This window comes from Bombus flavifrons, chromosome 4, assembly GCF_040668555.2.
Source record: "Bombus flavifrons isolate JBK064 chromosome 4, iyBomFlav1_principal, whole genome shotgun sequence".
NCBI lineage: Eukaryota > Metazoa > Arthropoda > Insecta > Hymenoptera > Apidae > Bombus > Bombus flavifrons.
This window is the reverse complement of record NC_138445.1, coordinates 14,823,470-14,845,117: the sequence shown is the minus strand read 5'-3', so window position 1 is coordinate 14,845,117 and position 21,648 is coordinate 14,823,470. Positions and strand designations below refer to the sequence as shown.

Genomic DNA, 21,648 nt, shown 5'->3' with positions numbered 1-21,648 from the left:
TTGTCCTATGCAAAACGATACCTTCCCGTTCTAGTCATGCTTTTAAACGGTGTACCAATTAACCGTCCACTCGGTGTTGCGGTTTAATTAGTTACTCCAACGAAGACGAATAACGGACCGGCTAATCGACCATTGTTCAAAACACACGATAAATTTCGTGTTTCTTTCTAGTTTGATTTTCTATGTTCCTCTCGTTTGCTCGTACATCGGCTATGGTGTTGTCTTTATCGTTCCTCTTTCCTGCTTACTGTTTCTCACGGTATCGATGCCCATTATCGTTGAACTTCGAACGTTTACTTTCGATCTCCAGTTTTTCAGCATCGATCCGTCCATGCACCTATTACAGTGCTGCGGAATGGCTTGACTACCGATATCCGTATACTGGGTGTTTCACAACGAGCGTGCGGAATGTTGGTTGTCTGTGAACTTTTAGAGAATACACAGCGTTGTAAAGTATTGTATTTACATAAATTATTACTCGGTAACAATTGAATTCATAAAAATAAGTTCTTTGTCTTCTGGGATGTTGATTATATAATAGATTATGTAGCTATCGATGGTGTGCTGGCTAATGAAATAGATATCTTCATGTAAAATGGAGTTGATCAGTCTGGTTCTCATTAATAGAAGCGAGCATATAAATAAAGAAATTCTTACTTACACGTTTAAGTAATTATGAGAAGTTTTACTTCTAGTTGTATTTCTGTAATATGAGATAGGATATAAGAAAGTACGATAAATAGATAGTAATAAATTATATACGTAACAAGTAATAAATTGTGTTCAATGTTTGGTATATGGACTTTCGCTATTTTTCAGCTCGTTACTGTAAATATCAAAAATATAATCTAGGATTCAACATTTTTTACTTCGGCCAAGTTCACGAGCAAGAACGAACATTTCTCGCGCTCACTGTACTTGCGATTTTTTAACCCGTTTTGAAATGGACGAATTTATAACAGTCGGAGAAAAATAATTATCTTTTACTCTTACATTATATTTATCCAAACGCTATTATTATAATTTTTCGATTATATTTGTACGAAATATACATTTACAAATATTTTTAATGGATTCGACCATATGAGAAAACAGTAGTTTGTATCTTCTTGGGATCATGGTTGAATTAAAAGGTTAAGATATTTCTAGAGCAATGATTAAACTATTTGCAGGGACTTTACTACTATAAGAGATATCAAATATCTCATTATCATTCTCAAATAATAATAATAATAATAATAATAGAACTTTTATACACAGCACAATTTCACAAAACCTTACACTTATTTTTGCAACGTCACGTATAACTGGTAGGGTGTCGCAAAGAAGCGAAGGCAACATATGATCGCCGATATAAGAAACAAAGAGCAGCGTGTTCTTTTCGAGACGTTAATTTCGACCGGCCAGCTGTTACCATTCTATATAGCGAGTCCCGTATCGATAATTAACCGGCTGTTAAAAATGCGCACCCGTTCACAGCGCAAGGTTGACGTGTCAAGTTTCACGGTGTGCTCGTTGCGTTCAGATTTGATCCAATTCGCTGGTGAATTCCCCTGATGAAATTCCATCAGATAAATTTACCTATAATGCCAGTATGAGCAACGGTATCTCAATGCAGAAACGCGGAAAGAATCGCTGTCAAAGTTGTTCCGTTTCCGTCGGCTAGTAGGTGTCAGCTCGTGAAGAACTTTATTGACCAACCAGGCGCATCGCGGTCGCAGAGTTAAGCCAGAGACCTCGTAAAAAGTCCCGTCTTTACGCGACGTGCTAGAAATCGTACCTTATCTCGCTGAAAATCACGTCGTTCATTTGCTAGAGAAACAACATAGATAAAAAATGTAATTTTTTTAGGAAATTTTACGAAATTTTCAAAGTTGGAATAGAATATTTCGTGTAGAAAATGATTGATTCTTCAGTAGCTGAACGAAGAAAAGATTTCTTTCGTTTAATATTTAGTCAACGATACCTATGTACATATTTGGCTTTTAAGTTGGATTAGAAGTACATGTTCAAATATTTTTAAGTCTGTCTTTAGATTTCAGATTAGATTTATAGTATTTAGTATCTTCGTAGTGAATTTCTGTAGATATCTCGAATAGATATGTTATTTGTTTTATCATAGGAACGGTTTTTTAAATTTATATTTGTAAATATTATTCAACTCGTTATCGTGTCCATTGATAGCTCGACGTTTATATTTTTCCGCAAGAATATCACTTGTATTCATCAAAAGGAAAGTAGTTTGTTCACTTAATCTTAATATTCTCGATTGTAACTATCATAATTCAGCAACGTGTATATATTACGTGCTGTTATAATAGCACAACTATGCTGTAGCTTATTGTATTAGTTCTTATATAATATTCTTATATAATACTCTCATTAACTCAAGTAATCATACCGCAGAATCGTTTGAATCGTTTTCTTGTTTTTGATATTTTCTCATTCTTTTGTTGCTACATCAAAGCCTAATGCTGTCTCATAATATACAAATTTGATTATTCTCAGGCAAAGTTTAAGATTGAATATTGTACAGGTTTAGGTGTCTGAAACGACCCTACCTTGCTATATCCCCTTCAGTGAAGTTGGCCAAAGGCGAAAGAAACAAGGACGTTCGTTTCACCAGCGTATTACGCCGGAAACGAAAGCAGAAGCGGAGAAATTTTTCGATCTTTGATCGACCGAAAGACGAATCATCGTCCATTAAATTATTTATCTATAAATATATAGTGTAGTGGCATAAATTTTCGAAAGAGCCGGTGCTCTATGTAAGTTGTCCTCGCTCGGTATATTTTTTGCACGAGCTCGATGTATCCTTGAACCTTCGAGGGTCAGACATTTCGTGCAAAAACCCAACGTCCACGCGAGGACCCATGTCCGTCGGGAAGTGGATGAATTTACTAGTGACCTCTATAAATTCCACGGTGTTCGTGCACCACGGGAAGATGTCGCCCCGACTAGCGCGATTTAGCGATCCAGTGGGTCGAAACGTTCGAACCGTGGACATATTAAAATTGAAAGTCACATGTGTGCTTCCCTAGCTAGCCGATGCTTTCGTTCGAGCCACTTACATTTCTCCCTCGTCGTTATGTAATGCATTTTTCGCGCTTATGTTTCTCTGTTTTTCTGTTCGAAATGGCCTGGAAGAAATGGCCGAATTAATTCGAGCGCGCGACGCGCCTGGTTAGGCGAACTCGCTGTAAATGTGGCCATTGCTTAGCATTGTATCGCGATAACTTTCACAATGGTTCGTTATTGTGGCCCAATGTTCGAACATTTATGGGGTCTTTTTATGAACATGTTATGTTTTGTACGTTATTGTTTTGGAATTTCGTTAACGAAACTCGACTATTATCATTATATTGGTAAAATTTGAGGCGAATTTGAGAAATTACGTAGAAATTACAAAATACCTAAGAAACCTAGTAACAAATTGGTATACGGCACGAACACTGATCTTAGACGTACAATTAATGCTAATGATCTCGCTAAATATTATGGCATACTAATATAATGAATAATCGATTAGACAAATACTTTGATAGTTGGTATTTCCTGGATCTTTGAAACAATAATTTATGTTATGGAATATTTTCCAATAATACATTGTCGTTTTCTGCAGTATCAATATTCACATTCTTAGCTGATGTGGAATTTGCTTGCTAGTTATTACATGCTTACATTTTTATTTAATAAATTTTATGAATGCAAAAGGTAAACACATTTAGCGTATTCGTAATGAACATGGAAATAGTAGTTTAATATCATTAATGTCTTTGCAAGTATGATATTTTTCAATATCCTAACGCGGACGGTTTATAACTGAAAATTTGTAACAAGAAAAGAATGTGGGACAGTAAATCGTGGCGCACTTAACCTAGTTTTTCATCGTATGATTTAAACAATATTAGCCGTGCATATAAATGATATAGGTACACGTGTGATCGCATTGTTAATTATGTATTTACTCGCATATTAATTAGATGCAATATCAATAATTCATTATTTATTATTTATCTGACTGATTCGTTGCTATTGAGTATTTGTGTTATTTTATTAACAACTAATATGTTATCTTTTTATCTGAATAGACATCCTATTAGACTTTAAAATCAATATAAAGTTAAACTAATTAAAAATATTTTACATTTCTTTTGTAATATTTCTAGAAATAAATTTGCGGTATTAGAAAGAGAAGTTCTTCGGTATAGATGATTGTACATTTAATTTTGGGACAATTTTGTATGTTAGTTTATTGAAAGGTCGTTAATGAATGATTATTTTTCACTGATATTTACGAGTCTGAGTTTTATTGTAGTAGATACATATTACCATTCTGTGTTGGCAGTATGGCCTTTTTATCGTATTTTTTATTGCCTGTGCGCGTATCTAGTAGAGATTGAATTTCTATATACTGGGTGTACGAAAAATATGCACTCTCTATGTGCGAATTGTATACAGGAATTTCTTATTCAAATATTTTTAGAAATTTATATGTCATTTTATTGCTTCATCAGTTAACGACTATCCTTCAAAAATATATCATATGTCAAAAAAAAAAAAATCATAAAAAAAATGACGTGGGTAACTCTAGATAGCTGAAAAGAGTTACATACTCGCGAACTTTCTTAGTTTAGGATATTAAACTCGATAAAACAGAACATTCTTCATGACTGTAGTTTTAATAGTATCATCTTGACGTAATTTTAACTTTACCTCGGCTACGAACATTTTTACCTGAGAACAATATAATGATACCTCGATACTTCCTAATGTAACATTCTTGCAAATTCTTCTATTTTTTTACATAAATTCATTTGCTCGTGTCATTCTTCGTTAAGAATACTTTTCACTTAAAATATGGTTAAATGTCAGAAGTCGAGCGATTTTAACGGTCGACGTAATTATTTTTTATTTTTTATTTATTATTGCTTAGTCCGTGCCTTTCGGCTTTGGACGAGCTTTCGGTTTTACATCTCTTTTACCTATTTCGCTTCTTATATATCTACCTCCCCTCTTATCCACTCTATTATATTGCACTCCCTTGATTCTTCTGTCTCTAAAACTATGGCAACTTTTGGGCTTTTATCTCCATGCTGTGATTCTTTATTGTCGTCCTTCCCCGTCTTGCATTGCCCTTCTCTTCTCTATTATTGCTTTTAGTTCTGTTAGTCCTTCTCCAGTCTCATTTAGTATGTTTTCTGTGTCCTTTGGTCCTCCCGTTATTTCGCATTCTTCTGTTACATGTCTCAGGTCTTCTTCTTTCCTTTTACATAGTCTGCATCTTTTTTCACCCTCTTCTTTCCAGTATTCCCTTGCTTTGGTTTCGTGTCCACATCCGAATCTTGCTAATATTTTTCTGTCCTTCCACTTCATCCTCCCTTCTAAGTATTTTGGTAACTCTTCTTTGGCGATTTTTCTGTAATTATTTTTTATTACTAGCAATCGAATAAGCAAAGAATTACGACAACAAATTTTATCTATCAATTAATAATACTTTGTGTAACAGAAAGAAGCTCTATCACGCTTATATCGTTTTTTTTTCTTAAACACATACCGTTTGCACAATTCTGCGTTATTTCCAATATTTAAAAATTCAGTCGTTATATAAACATGGAATTCAAGAGGGGCAAATAGAATTACTTTATTTGCATACTATTTGCGTGTACAAGTTGTTTTCATTAGTACTATTAAAAGCTTCCGTTGGCGACCGCTGCTATTGCCTTGAAAAAGTGAAACTTTGTCAACGTCGGTGAAATAATTCTCGTTCTATGACCACAGGTTCTCACAGTTTCCTACAAACTTCCTACAGCTTGCAGCGTACATGTGTGGTAAAACTAATTAACCAAAGTATCACAACGATGACGGTACAAATATGACCTGGTTGCAATTCAGAAATAGCGAAAAATTGGCCTCGTTCTCCTCTTTCGCAAAATCGAGGATAGCAAATTGTCATTGAATATCGATTTATTGGCAGTGTGTACAAACGGCAACGAGAGTAACAAGATTCGATACGGAACATCCTTATGGGGATTGATTTAACGCTCGTGGCCTTTTTTTTTTAACAAAGTTAGCCTTACGTTCCGACCTCCGCTATTTCCGCGTTTTGGTTTCTTTAAAAAGGAAATCAATTCCTTTCGTACCCGCGTTGATTCCTTGACAGAGACGAAATTCAAGAGAAAATTAGACGTTCGAAATATAAAAGTGAAATCGGAGAGCTGGAAATTAAAAATTCCAATGTTTCAAATCTCTAAATTGCCGAGTTCTAGAAGTGTTGAATTTCTAGAATTTGAACTTTCAAGTTTCGAAATTGCGAACCCTCGACATTCTAAAATATAAAAATTTCATATTTTTCAAATTACAAGCTTCCAGAACAGCAGAATTTCAAAATTGCGTGGTTCCAGAATCGAATATGCCGAAATTTCGAACGCTCGTAGAAAGTCTCGCGGAAAATTTCTCATTGTCATTGATTAGAATAATTTTAAAGAACAATGGGTACGTCCTATTCGTGGCTTTAATTTAGCGTAGGTATAGCAGCGAAACAAGAAAATTCTGAAGCAGAGAAAGGAGAATGGACGTGCACGTTTTTCACGACGTGTTCCTTTATGCAGGATAAAAGTCATTTCTTGGTATACGAGGTATAGTTATTTGCCCGTAGAGTACGCGTTCAGAAAAGCGCACAGACTGTTGCGGGAACGGGAGCAGATGCTTCTAGGAGAAAAACTGGCATGAAATATTTCAAGATGCGGCGACTATGAAAGTTTTGAACCTAGATCGTCATCTGTGAAACTCGAAATAGACCAGCGAAGGCTATTTCGAAGTAGAAATCGGCTTGAAAATTGGAAAAAATATTTAGTTTCTCAAACCCGTGCCAATTCGTTCCTTGTCCTTTCGCAACAAGATTCAAGAAAAATTGGTCTTTTTATTATATGATGAAGATCTAAGGGAGAATGAAGCGTATGTGACCATAGTGATCGATTGTGGAAATTAATTTTCTGAGTGCACGCCACTCTTAGAAGCTTATTCGAGTAAATGGAGACGGTAGCCGATCAGTATTTTTTCAATGGGACGACTAAATTTTCGTGAAAATGTTTAGAACTTTAAATGTAAAGCGAAAGGATGAAACTAGAGTCTCGGGTTGTATGCATCTTACTATCGTTTTTCTATCGCTGCAAAAGTACATACTAAGCTGCTGACGTTACATATTGCTTTCCATAGATAGATCTCTACATGATTTTGTCCATATTCGTGTTGTCAGTATAGGGAAAAGAGAATTAAAAAACTGATCAACAAGTTCAGATAATTTCCTTGTTTATTTTTCTTTTTTTCTTTTTTTTTTGAATAAAATACAATATTCCTATGACGATACCAAATGAGATTCGTTGTATCCATAAGAGAGATTTGAAGATTGTTTAATTGATAAAATAAAAAATTCCTAAATCGTCATTTACCTCTTTATTCCGATGTAGAACAATCGTTCGTAATAGAGCATAAAAATTAGTATTACGAAAATATCGTTGATAATATCTTCAAGATAGTTAGCGAAGTTAGACTGTAATTAAATTCTAATTGATTCTAATGTATTGTAATTAAACTTTCGGAACGCCAGAAAATTATATCTAACTATACGTGATTAATCGTCGATCAAAGATTTGCTGCAATCTTATCCATTCTATCGCCTTCGATTATATTTGTATCTAGAACGTTCGGTTTGAAAGGACGCGAAACTTTACATATAGACAAACATACGTCTTTATAGCGAGTATGTATATTATTTTGTATGTGTGTGTGTGTGTTTTCGAAGGACTCAGATACCTACGCATCTCGTGGGTAATCCATCTTTTCGAGGTGGAAAAACGATCGAGGATAGTTGGAAGTGCAAAAAGAGTATTTCAAGGGCTCCTCTGCTCGTTTGCAGAATCCTGGCCACTTTTCCTTTCACATGAACCGCAATGTCTGGCAATGTAAGAAACCTAACTATTTCTACAAGCAACGTGATTACCCGTATACCAGCAAAAACTTGGGAAACTAATGGGAAAAGAATAATAAAGTGACAATGAAACGGTTCGAAATATTAGTTGTGCGAATTAATTCTTTTTTCTTTCTTCTTTCTTTTCTCTCCTGACAAATAAATTATACCACATACATTTGCTGGGAATAAAGTTGTTCTACGCTTGTAATTCAATCGTTGCTGCTCGTTAGAACAAAAGCAAAAATGTGACGCGATAATTCCAAGACCGCAATTTTAACGTATCAACGTTTACAAAGTGAATTTTATCCACAGTCTTCTCAAGACGTAAATTTTCCATCAAATTTTATTCGAATGTTCGCTAAAACTCGTAATTGAAGAGGCTGTCTCCAATTACGAAACATCGATGCATATTATCGTTGTTCGTTTAATGGAGCATATAATTTGGAGCCAAATTTGAAGCGTTTAGTGGCGAAAAACTTCTTTCCTTGCTCTCCTACATTTTTCTCCAGATTTTTCCGCCGTGTCTGTAAGTCATCGTGAAATTAGCTTCATTATAAAATTGAGGACGCTTTTGGAACGGTTTAAGCGTCTCGGTTAAGCGATTTCTGAGAAGCGTGCAATTATATCGCGCTGTGAGAGAGTAATTTCGATAAGCATCGATTACGAGAGACTTCTTTTTCCAGCTGCTCTTTTTTTCCCGCTTTTTGTTTCGGAAGAGACCTCGTTACAGTTTTATGATCGCGAATAGAGGAATCGTTACATAAACGCGCTGCTAGTAGACCATAAATTCTCGCGAGCGTACTTTCTCGTTGTGTTTAGCCCAGAAAATTAATATTTCACTGCCATGATTATCGAATTGATGATCGAGATGATTAAATGCAGTGAATTAGTTTGTTGCAAATTTTCTTACAAAATATATGTGTATATATAAACGTATACATGTTTTCCCTCAGTTTCTTATGAATATATTCATTTATCGCGTATTATGTATTGAAGTTATCCATTGTAGTATCATTGATATTATCTATCGTACTTTCGTACTAAATTATTTTAGTTGACGATAATATTAATAGCGATATATAATACGTTTTTCAACGCGTGCTTACATAAAAATATAAATCCATAGCATTTTAAGATTCAGTGAAGTATGAGACGTTAGAGATACGATATTACGATAAATACTTTTACGAATCGTCGACAAGAATTAGAGCAGTAGAAAATATAAAAACCAAGAACTATCGATAATTACCAAAAATGTATTACCTGTATAAATTATTAAATTAATCTCTGACCGATGGTCCAATGCAACAACAAAGATGCGATCTGCGTACGTACCTGATGGCATTCTGCCCTTTACGATAGCACGTCTGCAACGAAGAGAAATTAGAAATGCAAGTTAAATGGACAATTAGTTGATTCCGATTGCCAAACATTTTCCTGAATCGACGAGCGTTGTGGTAAACACGTAATTAGCGATTAATCAATGGTTACATCCCTGTGATTTAATGCTTCGCGGCCTCTAAAATTCAATATCTGTTAACCGATCACCGGTGCCGCCGATGCAGGAAAAGCTCTAACTCAATTTCGACGTTAATATCGCAGAAATTTCCTGCCGAATACTTGCTCGAGGGGAAACAATCACATTTTGCGGGGCATAATTTCTCGCGATCGTTGCAAATAATTTCGTCGCTGTTTCTACACGATACTTGCAAGGATGTGACTTTCCATGCAGGTAAAAGCCAATTTCAGTTAAATTGCCAGAGGTATTTGATCCTATTTATACGTCGCTATTGTATAATACGTTGGGTAAATCTTCTACGAAGGTCGGTCCTGTCAGATTTCCGTGTTCGGCTAAGAGAGAAGAATGGCTGTGATCGCAAGCCAATTCTTCTTAAGTACACACAGAGATGACTAATATCCATGTATAAATATTTCCTAGTCTGCTACAATATACGCTTTTAAAATTTTGTAAACGCGGTTCTACACAGCAAATTTCCAGGTGGCCGTGAAAGAGCCAGGGATTAAAAATATCGCGTCAATGTGCGTAAAATGTTCGCGTTCTTCAACTTCTTTTATTTCCCTAGTAACGTCCAACTTTGTCTTGAAACTCATTTTTCGTGTCTCAATGTGCAGCTTGAAAAAGCAGTTGAAACTGGTTATCTTATTCATATGCTGAAGAATGCATCCTCTAAAATTAGGTTCGATTAATTACGCGAAAAGAAGCGAGAGAACATGCGGTTTGAATTATTTCCGCGAGAAAAACATCGCAAAATGGAAATAACCCAAGCGGTGAAAGAAACGAATTTTCCTCTGGAAAAAAGTTTGTGGGTTGTATATCATGAAATGTTGGTTGCATGGTCGTCTGTGTGAAGCAAGAGAATGAATGACACTGTTGAAGATTAGTAGGAGTACTTTTTTATTTTTGGGTGGAATACATTATAGTTCGGAGCGTAGAAAGTATTTTAAGACGTGAAATATAGCTAGGAAGAGTTCGAGGTGAATAAGAATTTGTGAATGAATCATGATATTGGTAGTAGACTAGTTTACTATAAAACGAACGATATCGTAGCAAGCAAGTTTTGTAAACAGGGAAGTGGTGAAAATGTTTGAAACGAATGGCAGATGAGATAATACTGTGGTAATAATCGATACAGATTATCGTCGGAAGATATTCGCCACAACACAAGCGTTGGTGTTAAAAATTGCGACGATTTAATAAAAATTTTAATCTAGCGATGTTAGCCTATCTAACGTATGAGAATTTTTAACAAACAAGAATTTCCTCCTTACAAGAAAAATATTCCATGTTTTGTCAACATAATACATTAGAACCTTCTGCAATGTATCTCATAGATTTATAGATAGAATTCGACTCTTAGAATTTGAACTTTTCTAAGAAATTGAAATAAACAAGTAAATTAATCCCAGCAGCTAAATTGCACACTAACTGTAAAGTAAGCTATACGACACACGGAGAGTGGCCTTTGATGAAATTTGATACTTAAAAAATAACGTAATTCACGCTGATATACGATCCATTTAATGTTTTTTCACGAATACGAGTTATTCACGTTAATTCGATCGATAAACGTGTATCCGTCTGAATAGAACGTTGGAAACGATCGGTTTGATGTGCTCAATAGCTTCAGATCCTTATCTGGATGTACATATAGCAGACTTCAATGGTAAACAGTTCTGTGGAATTAGTTACAGCAGTTCAGTTTGTTAGAAGCAGCTTTGAAACACAAAAACGACCATAACTTGAAAACCAGGTCAGACAACCATTCGTATTCCACGTGAATTTCGTTTCATTGACTTTAAACGATGAACGTAGCCGTGAAATGGATTTCTGGGATGGAGGAATTTTATGCAAATTCTGTATGCGCAGGCCCTTATTTGAATATTTCTGATGATGGCTAGGATCTAAAACAAATTCTTGTACGATATTAAAGCGTAACGCACGGAAAGGAACAATATCTATTTTATCTATATATTTTGCAAATTATTAACCAAACTCTCGTAAAACGCGTAGTAAATATTTTTGCTATGTATGATGATTTTTCAAATTCCATTCCCGATATTGCCACGAGCTTTATCAGATATCAAATATCGTGTCGCACGAACGAAAATCATTGGAACCGAATATTTCGAAAATTACGATAAATCTGAAAGAGGGAAAGTACATTCGAAAATTCGTCGTATACGTTGGATGCATTAGAATTTTATTCCTGTGTGATATTTAAATAAAAATTCGCCGCATACGCGACACGAAAATAATGATATCACTGATCTACTTTTTTTTTGGCGCACGAACTTATTTAAATTGCTAAGTACTTTGTAGGTGTATCCTGAGAGGTTTCGTTCATTAATCATAACTAGAAAAGTACAGCTTGAACAATTGGCGTAAATCAAAGAGATGTAATTAGCGGAAGCCTTGCGCCGACATTTTATCAGCTTGAAATTCCTGTTTTGTTAATCAATCCGATATTTCCAATAAATTCTTATCGAAATAAATTTATGAGGATTAACGAACTGATATCCGCGACGAAATAAAGGCGGAGAGAGAACTTTGTCGTTGGGACATTGAAAGAATCATCGACGATTATCAAACGCCGTCCAATTTGCTTCACGCACGAGCAAACCTGCGTTATTCCGTGGAATGAAGCATCGAAGCAAAAGCTACACCTAAAAATATTTCATAGGCGTATATTTAACACTCGACTGCACCCAGACTATTCTCATGTTCCACTGTCGTTTCCAATGATCGAGCCAGCTATAAGAAATCAGCTGTTCGTGATGGAATATTTATTATCAGGCGACGATGAAAAATGTCGTTGGAGATGATCGCTATAATAGTATAGAATATCCTAGTCACGGAACATGTAAAATACAGAGAAAATTACTAAAATGCTACCATATATTTCTGAAGAAACAGTATCTAAATATTGGTTTATGATTGATTTTGTGTAGAACGTTCGCTTATATGTATCGAACTGTTGCCTTTTAACCTTCCGCAATACCATGACACTTACGACTACAAGTTATCTATCTCTTTTAAACCTCGCCTGACCGAGGTTTGCTCAAACCTGTCGCGTAAATATCGGTCACATCACGTCAAACATCTTATTGTATTTACATTGACGGAGCAAAGAGTTTTAAACAAAAGTAATTTACACCGTCGTGCGATAATAAAATTCATTTGAGGAATAGAATTATATTCGTATAATTTGAAGTAATATAACTGAACGAACAACGTGATATAATTGAACGCGTGAAGCTATTTTATAATTAGAAAGCAATAAACGTGAAGTATATAATTATACCTATCAGAATCGAATAAGCCTTTGCCATCCAAAGGCTAGATCTCGTTTTATCTATTTATTTTCGTCTCGTTTTATTAATATACTACTCTCCTAACAGCGACGAATCTATTGAACCGAAACCGTTCGGTAGCAGGTTCGAGTTTGTTTCAAGTAATCGGCTTCGTGTCGATTGTACTATAATTACTGGGACACCCTGTACAAAAGGGATACCTGCTCATGTGAGTCGTGGTTCGGCCGAAATAAAATAAGAGGAGGCATCGCCAAGAGGTAAAAAAGGAGAAAACGAAAGATTCATAACGTGGCAGAAGGAGGAAAGAAAGAATGCGAACCGAATGGGTCGACGTTCAAAGACATATGGGAGGAGTTACGTGGCAAGACCTAGTTCAGATTGTCTTCAGGCTAATCACGAGTAATTAACTGAAACGAGGTTAGGATATTAAACTCACGTGGATCGCGCGGCGCTGGCTCATATGATGCAACGACATAATGGTTTCAGTGGTGTCCGCGCGTATTCGTGAACGAGAATGCGCCGCTCGAGCGTTTCCCCAGCAATTTATCAGGAATTTTTTCCCGCGCGGTGGAGCACGTCGATGGTACCGATTATAAGGTACGCTGACACAAGACAAACGTTTCCCGTGTCTCGTGTACACTCTGGGAATTTTGCTTCATTAGCGGAAACACGGTATCGACGAGTGACGTAAACCAAAGTGTGGAAACGCGGATTCATTGTTGGTCTGGGCCAATTAAAAAATTCTACCAGTTCCACGGTGTGATCCTTTCTATCGTCCCGATCGTTATCTCTTTCATTGCTTTTTGTTACAAGCTGCTGCGATTCTATGCGAGGCGATATCGAAAATATGGAATACAAATATTTTTTCACCATGCTATTCGTTTTCGATGGAATCGAATTTGAAAACTTGTTTCGTTATACCGTTGTGACCGAACGAAAGTTTGAAATTGGAACCGATACGAAGGTAACTTTGCGCTAGTGATTTGCCGAGTGCGCCGAATTAGTCCCAGTACCAGCGAAACTTTTTCACAAATTTTACTCTAAATTTTAGACAGATAGTTTACGATAGTTTTTAGCCTGCGAATACAAGAGAATTTTTTATTTCAAACACGTCGAGAGTGGCATTCAGCTATCGATATTTGCACACAGCGAATAGTTTTGCCATTTTGTCACATTCTTCTTTAAGAAAAATTGGACAGTGAAGCTATGAAAACTACGCTAATATCGTCCGAAAAATATCTGAATTTTTCGTTTCGTCGTATTTATGAAATATGGTTCCTAAACTTTATCTGACTTTAGTTTATCTAATTTTAGACTCTGCGAAATAGTGGGCAATTTTAGTCAGGCCGATTCAGCTTGGTTTCGTTTTCTGTTCGGGCACGTCCACTCTCCTGTGTTTACGTATTACGCGTGTAATGTTATGCTCAACGTAATACACACACGGAGAAAGTAACAAGTTTGCCATAATTGCCGATTTCCCTATTCCGGAATGAAAGGAGGTTAAGGTTGATCGGTGATCGAATAGGTCCGGAGAGAGTGTCCAGTCGGTTTCCTTTTCATGGTCCCCCATAATCGTTGCATAATCCCACGACGACTTTGTTTTGGGTTTTTGGTATCTCTTTCCAATGATCTAGGAAAGTCCATGCACCTACGTGTCGAATTTATATTTTTACTGCATCATTTTTGATAATTTAGGGGTGCAATACGAAAAAGACACATACTATTAGAATATTATAAATTTATTGTAGACAATATTTTTAAAACATTGTATACTAAATCGTGTTATTTAAAACGATAATTAATTTAGATGAGTGGCAATTACCAACAAAATTCTCAATAAATTCTCTTTTATATGTAACAGGGTCGAGTTTGACGAGAAAGTAAATGAAATTTTGCAAGTAAATTTTGAACGTTACAGATCGTCCGATCGTTCTATTCGTATTCGTAACGTGTAAAATTATAAGAGGGATGTATAATCTATAATTTGTCACCTGTTTATTCGCTAATATTATTAGCTAGTAAACGATTGTGCAAGAGGATCGAGCTAATAAAATTAAGACGTTCAATACGAACTTCCATCGAACCAACCACCCCCGTCGTAAAGTCATGAAAATTACGTTTCGCCAGAAATCGGAAGTTTTATGAATATTACGAAGATATTTCTCGACGATAGAATAGTTTCGTAAATCTTTAAAAACGATGAATTTAAAAGCAATGTATTTTCGGTATTCTCTCCAACTTCGAATTTTTTAGTTTCTGTTCAGCCCGAGTTTCGATCGAACTAGCCACCTTCGTCGTAAAATCATGGAAGCAACGTTACGCCAAACAATTCTCATAAAATCTGGCGTTGGACGAATGAAAAGTGACACGCAGAGGCAGTCACATGCCTGTGAAATAAAAAGTAGGCGGGCCTTCTCCAGACTCAGATAGAAAAATTCGGTTTACAGGCGATCACTCATCGTATGACCGCTTTATGGTCTCGTCGAAGGTAGCAGCGTTGGATGGCTCGCAGCGTTGTCCAGATCGTCGAATAGCGTGAATCGTCTCGATTAAACAATAAATATTTAAACGAATCGTGATATTGCACAGTGTGTATTGCAACGTGTTGTAACGGTGGGCGTGATATTCCATGTGTACGTTTGAGTGACACAGTTTGCTCCTTATCTTTTGTGTATACGTGTACTGCGATAAAAGTCGACAATGATAGTTCGAAGAAACGCTTTGGTGTAACAAGTGAGATATATACAGTTTGGTGAGTTTAATTTAAGAATTACGTATAAACGTGGAAATGATAAATTCCATGTTTCTTCTTTCCTTGTGAAACATTTGTAACCTGACCATGTTTTCGTTTTTATTAATCATATTTCTACACGAATTTTTGATTAATCGTGTTAATGGAAGCGTTTATGTTTTCTGCCAAACATTTTCACAATTCGTGCATTTCGTTGTCTTTGTTTCAAATTATCGTAATTCGTTCACCTCGACAGTTTTTATTTCGAATTACATATTTTAATTCACTCGTCTCGTTATCTCCATGACAAAATTGTCGAACCTTTTTAAGGTAATTGCACCTGATATCGAACGTTGCTTTTACGCGTATTTTCACGACAGAATTTTCCCTTAGGTCTGCATGTCGATTATTTACCTTCGTAACACGATAAAACATCGTGAAAAGGAAAATTTACGCGAAGCGTAAATGTAACACGAGAACGTTGTGTATCATCGATTTAATTTTTACATTTCGGTGTTTGCGTCACGAACGTGATTAATCGACCATTTGGTGCTATTTTTCTCGAGAATAATGTCTCTCGTCCGTTTAAGGAAAGTAGCCAATTTACAAAGTTTTTCAACGTCTGCTTTTTTGGCTACCTATATATTTCATTACTTGCGTGGGCTGTCCGAATCGATATTAATAATAATAATAGCCATTTCGATGGAATTTTTGAAATCCTGGTTCTGCTTTTTGTCTCTGTTGCAGAAATTATTTATGGGAATAATTTTCGATATTTTCTTTACCACTCTAAGATACATATTTTTATTATTCATATAAGCAACTCGTATTCTCGTCGCGATAATTTTATCAAGTAGAGCTTAATGGGAACCGCCTCGCTACTTTGTAGAGGAATTGCGATATTTAATACTCGAAACGGAATATTCTACTATTTCGATTTCTAGAACATTTCAGAAACTTGCTAACCGTATGGAATCTCGTATTTCACGCCGAATTTCATCCGAAAGACGTTCGATCCTCGACTATATCCTCCTCTCATTACCTAAGTGCACATATTTCATCCGTTTCAAAATCGATTTTCACCAAATCATAGTCAAATGTTATACTACGATTTCGAGTGCGCCAGCTATCTGTATTCTGTTTATATTCCGAGTTTTGCTTTTGTATCGGGAAATGAGACATATTGTGAGCATTGTCATATTTATAATTCCTGCGTTTTATCTTCGATAAGAGTCCTAATAAAATTCCGAGAAAAAAAGATCGTAGACTTTCTAAGAAGAACACAATGCGCTAGAATTTCAGATCAATTTTACCAAACAACAAAATACATTTGTCGTTTATGAAATTAATCCAAGTAAATTATAGTAGAATCGTTACATGTTACTCGTTAATGCGTCCCGTGTCTATGTGTACTCACGTACGGTGTACGTATTTTCGCTAGTTAAATACGTTCAAAACCGGCGATTTGACTAGAAAACTCGGAATGTTGGACGGCGTATTCGGACGACCAGTGGAACTCGCTTATACCAGTCGCTCACTCTGTCAGAGAAAGTCACTGGTTGCCGTAATCCACTGTTTTCTCTCGGCAATTCCGTCGTAGGTCGAGGTTGAGGATAATTTATCGGATGGCTGTGTACGCGAGCTGAAAATCGATGCCTGCAATCGATGGAGTAATAGCGACTATAGATGAAAAATCGCAGATGGAAAATTGCAGATGGAATATCATCGAACCAGAGTGAGAGAGCTGGGATGGAATTTTTCATTGAGAAAAGACACATATGTAGATAGATTGAAAATTTGGAACGTTATTCGACCGTAAGGAAATAACAGCGATCGTTTATATGCGCGAGTGTCGCGCAAATTCGCTCGAAATGGTGGCCATAAAATGGTAACGGTGACGATGGTTATACGGTCGAAATGGACGTATGGCCGACATGATCGTCATTAAGAATGAAATGTTACCGGACCGTTACAATGACAACGTTTAAATACCGCCAGTGAAGTTTTCCCCGTAAAGTTAACTAATCGCCACGTTTAATTCTGTGGGCTCAGCGCTGTTCCATTCGAATTCGCCTGTCTTTCCATCTTTCTACGAATAGCGTAGACATTGCGAGCTACTGCGCTGGGATCATTTTACAGTTTGAATTCCGAATTGTTGGACTTTATTGTTGCTTCGCAGAAAAATAGTAATTTATTTGCATCACAATTCTTGCAATCGAAGAAATAACAAGAAAATCTTGTTTTGAATTTTGAATTTGAACTTTTGGATTCTTAGGGTTCTCAAATTTCCCTGATTCTTTGATTCTTGCGTTCTTCACTTTGTTTTTATGGATATAACAAGTACGGTGATCTGCAGATAACTTTTATAGCTGCTGTATTTGGTCTATAAATCACGTTACGAGCGATAACATTACAAGGCGAGAGATTAATTAAACAATGGTCGATCATGTGGCTCAGCAGAGTCCTTCAGCCGACCTATGAAGGAAAGAAATGTCGAAGCTCAGCGGGGTAGCGTGATGTTAAAAATAATTCGAACAACTGTTGAAGAGGGATGGAAGGTAAAGGGCCTCCCACGTTATTTCACGAGCATCTCACGCACGACTCTGGCATTAGGTTGGTACATATGAAATATTATTCCCATGGTAAAACTTTAACCACAGTGTGGCTTCTTTAAAAGGTGTCATAAATTTTACAAATCAAGAAACTGAAACGGAGACAAAAATAGAGTAGAGAGAATAAATATAACGTGAGAAAAAATGTTTGTTTCAGAAACGTGTTCTAGTCTTGATACTCGGTATTGGTTAATTATTAGTGGTATTTTCAAGCAACAAGACACGAAGGATATTGCGATTCTTTAGAAGAATATTTACTCCTTCAAAAATATCGTGTTTGAGCAATTATTGCTTATTAGGAAACTTTGCGCGTCTCGTCCTCGCTTCTTTAATAAACTTGTAGAAGAGATTAAAAATGGATTATGCTTGGGTCAATGATAATCGAATCTCTCATTTATCAGAAATTCTTCCCGATATTCCTATATTTTGCCATTTTACTCCGTAAGCTAATTTACTGCCACGTTTACTGGTGTATAATAAAATCAACCAGTTTGATGAATTTTCTATTAATCTTTTTTAGCTTAAACGATTAATTTGCAAGAATATTCTTTATAGCGTACATAAGCCAATTAAATTAACGGACTGTCTATCCCGCACGATCTACCATTCAGGTCGGACCTATCATTAACCTAATTAAAACTGTACATTTGAAACGGATAAAATATATCGCCGGTTACATAACTACGTTCTCATTCATAAGCATTAAAAGATGGTCACAGAAAATGAAACATCGTTAAGAAACCGTTGCTTGGACTTTCAACACATTTTTTACGGGATCCTGTTTCACCATAGAAACACTTATCTATTATGTCTTTCTCGACGTTTGTGCATCGGAATAAATAGAAAGAAAAAAATCAATTACGACAATTTATAATAGAGAAAAGTGGGACATGGAAATTATCGTTTTCACTGGAAGCTTGAAAAAGCAAAAAGAAAGTAATTATTTTTCTTAAGCTCGACTCGGATACGTTGCGTGTAATCTTTTATCTTCGTGGCAGTTGTATCGTTATGATTTACGAGCGGATAGATAAAGTGTTGCTTATGTTTCATATTGCGACGAGCCTCATCAAGAAAACAGAATTTACGCTGGCGCTTAGAAGTTACGCGTACACATAAATTGCATAGAAGTTTATGGAAAATAAAAAAAGACGATACCTGGGTACTTGGGTCCTGCGTATGGGTAAAACGAACTCCACGATACCTAGAGAAAGTGGTAAATGCTGTCTTTCACCGCAAGGTTCGGATGGATACATAAGACTTTGTACGTGAAAATCAACGCCGATTAATGAAAACGTAATACCTGGTTTATGCCACGAACCGTGATGAAAGGCGAGTTAATTGGAAGCTTGTATTAGAGATCGAGATACGTAGAATATTACGTACAGCAGTCGTAAACATTAAGTTGTACAATTTGTTGTGTATCGTTTAATACGATTTACACGCTACGAAATAATTACGGATATTTTTCTTGTTATTGAAATTCCTACCATCGTGTAAGAATACATATTGTTATTAGTTGAAAGATGAAAACATTCTTTCGCAAACTTTAAAGCAATTTCTTTGAGCAAGCAAAAGGAAAATTAAAGTGATTGATTGCATAAGGTTCTAAATGTTAGATTTGAAAAGATTTTACCACTGTTTTTTTTTCTTTTTCTCTTTTTACAATAATTAGTTCCATTGATCGCACAGTGGTTCAGATACAATGTTGATATTTGAAGCTTTAGATTGGTCGCTACTCCAAAGCAAAAAAAGAAATATAACAACGATTCTGAGATACATTTTAGTTATTGGATCAATTCGATAATTCCACAATCTCGTATTGCAAATACGCGCATTCCAGAAAGATAGAACATTTATACCTCGCAGAGGGAATAATAGGAAAAAAAGAATGAAAATATCGTTTAACTCGGAATAGCAGAAACAAGTCTGCCGAAGCTGGTTCCAACGGCGAACATTAATTATCATCGATCGTTCGCGTATCTTTCCTATAACGAGTTGTAGCCAACTACGCAAATGAAACAGTATTTTGGTTGAATTGACGTCGATACGATAAGCGGACCCGCATGCCACGTACAAACGCCTATAAAGCACTATAAGGTTGGCAGACTGGGCCGCATAATTTCGCCTGGCACCGCAAGACATTGCGATCAGGAATTAGCATTGTAACAGCATTATACAGAGCATTCTGGCGAGCTTCCAAAGGCACCGAAAACCCTTGATAGAGTGCACGTACACCGATCAAAGAAAGCGAATAGAACATAAATTCGCAAAGCGTGGGCCAGCAGCTGATTTTAGGTGGATTACGTTAAATATTAAAATAAGAGAGTAGTTTGCATGTTCGTTAGGACAGACATTTACCTATCGAGGATCGTATATAGGCTTTGTGAAAAGGAACATGACAAGCATCTCTGCGAGGAACAGAATGGTAATTTGTAATAAACGCTGCAGGATGTCTGTTCGATATTAGGACTACTACCACTATTATTACAACGAGTTCAACGAAATCTTATCAACGAAATTCTTTCGATATTTGTAACGTATAAATTCTATCGATTTCTTCAACGAAGAGATAAATTCGATTTGCGAAGAAGCTGTATTTTCCGTTTCGCGGTATACACATCCTTTAATCGCTTAATTAGCTTCGTTCGTATCTTCGGCGAAACGAGAGTTCATCGTAATCGTTTAATAGGAGATAATATAATCATTGCTTGTTAATTTTCTCAATTATTGCCACCGTCCAATTACATCTCCGATTTATAATACGAACTTCTCGGTATCTTTTTTATTGTGACTCATTCATGTTCGACGCTAATGTCACACGGAAGCGACTCGACGAATGCTTTACAGTTATATTGCTCGTTTATTTTGGTACGTTTGAGGTCTCATTGAGCAGCGCCGCTTGATTCATTCGGTAAGAATTTTTCCTTCAAATTCAGGCCGATGTAACTGTTAGTCTCCACGCGAAGGTAACTGATATTTTCATACAAGCTTTTCCTCGTACCTGAACATATCGGATTTTCAAATTGCTCTTCCACGGAAGGCAAAGTAGCCTCCGTTATACAATAATTTCGTTGCTAATTCAATCCTAATCCCACTCATTTCACGGATCTCGCTATAATCAACGTAATATCGCCGTCAAGAGAATTAATACGCCGATAATTCTACAAATTCGTAATCGCAAGGAAACGACAAAACGTTGATACCTGTCAAGTATCTCCACTTAACTAAATTGCCACGTTTCATAAGTTGTCGTAATCTACTCGACCATTTTAATTGGAACGTAAATATAGGATCTATGTAATTTTCTCTGGAAAAAAGCCGAACATTAACGACACATTATCGGCAGTCGACTACACGGTGCATTTTATTGTAATTATCCGTCGATCGTGGAAACAACCAGACGAGATCTTCCTCCTCGTACCATTAATTATCCCTGGTTTTTTTTCTTTCGATTTATCGTACGCAACGAGTGGAGCTGTCGATACCAGAGTGAAGAAATG

The 21,648-nt window shown here is 36.2% G+C and overlaps 1 protein-coding gene across 1 annotated transcript in view; it reads left to right on the top strand.

The window, feature by feature from the left end:
- The window catches only part of LOC138178671 (solute carrier organic anion transporter family member 3A1), a 71,570-nt gene that overhangs the window by 1,192 nt on the left and 48,730 nt on the right, over nucleotides 1-21,648 (top strand). The gene's annotated exons all lie outside the window — the stretch shown is intronic.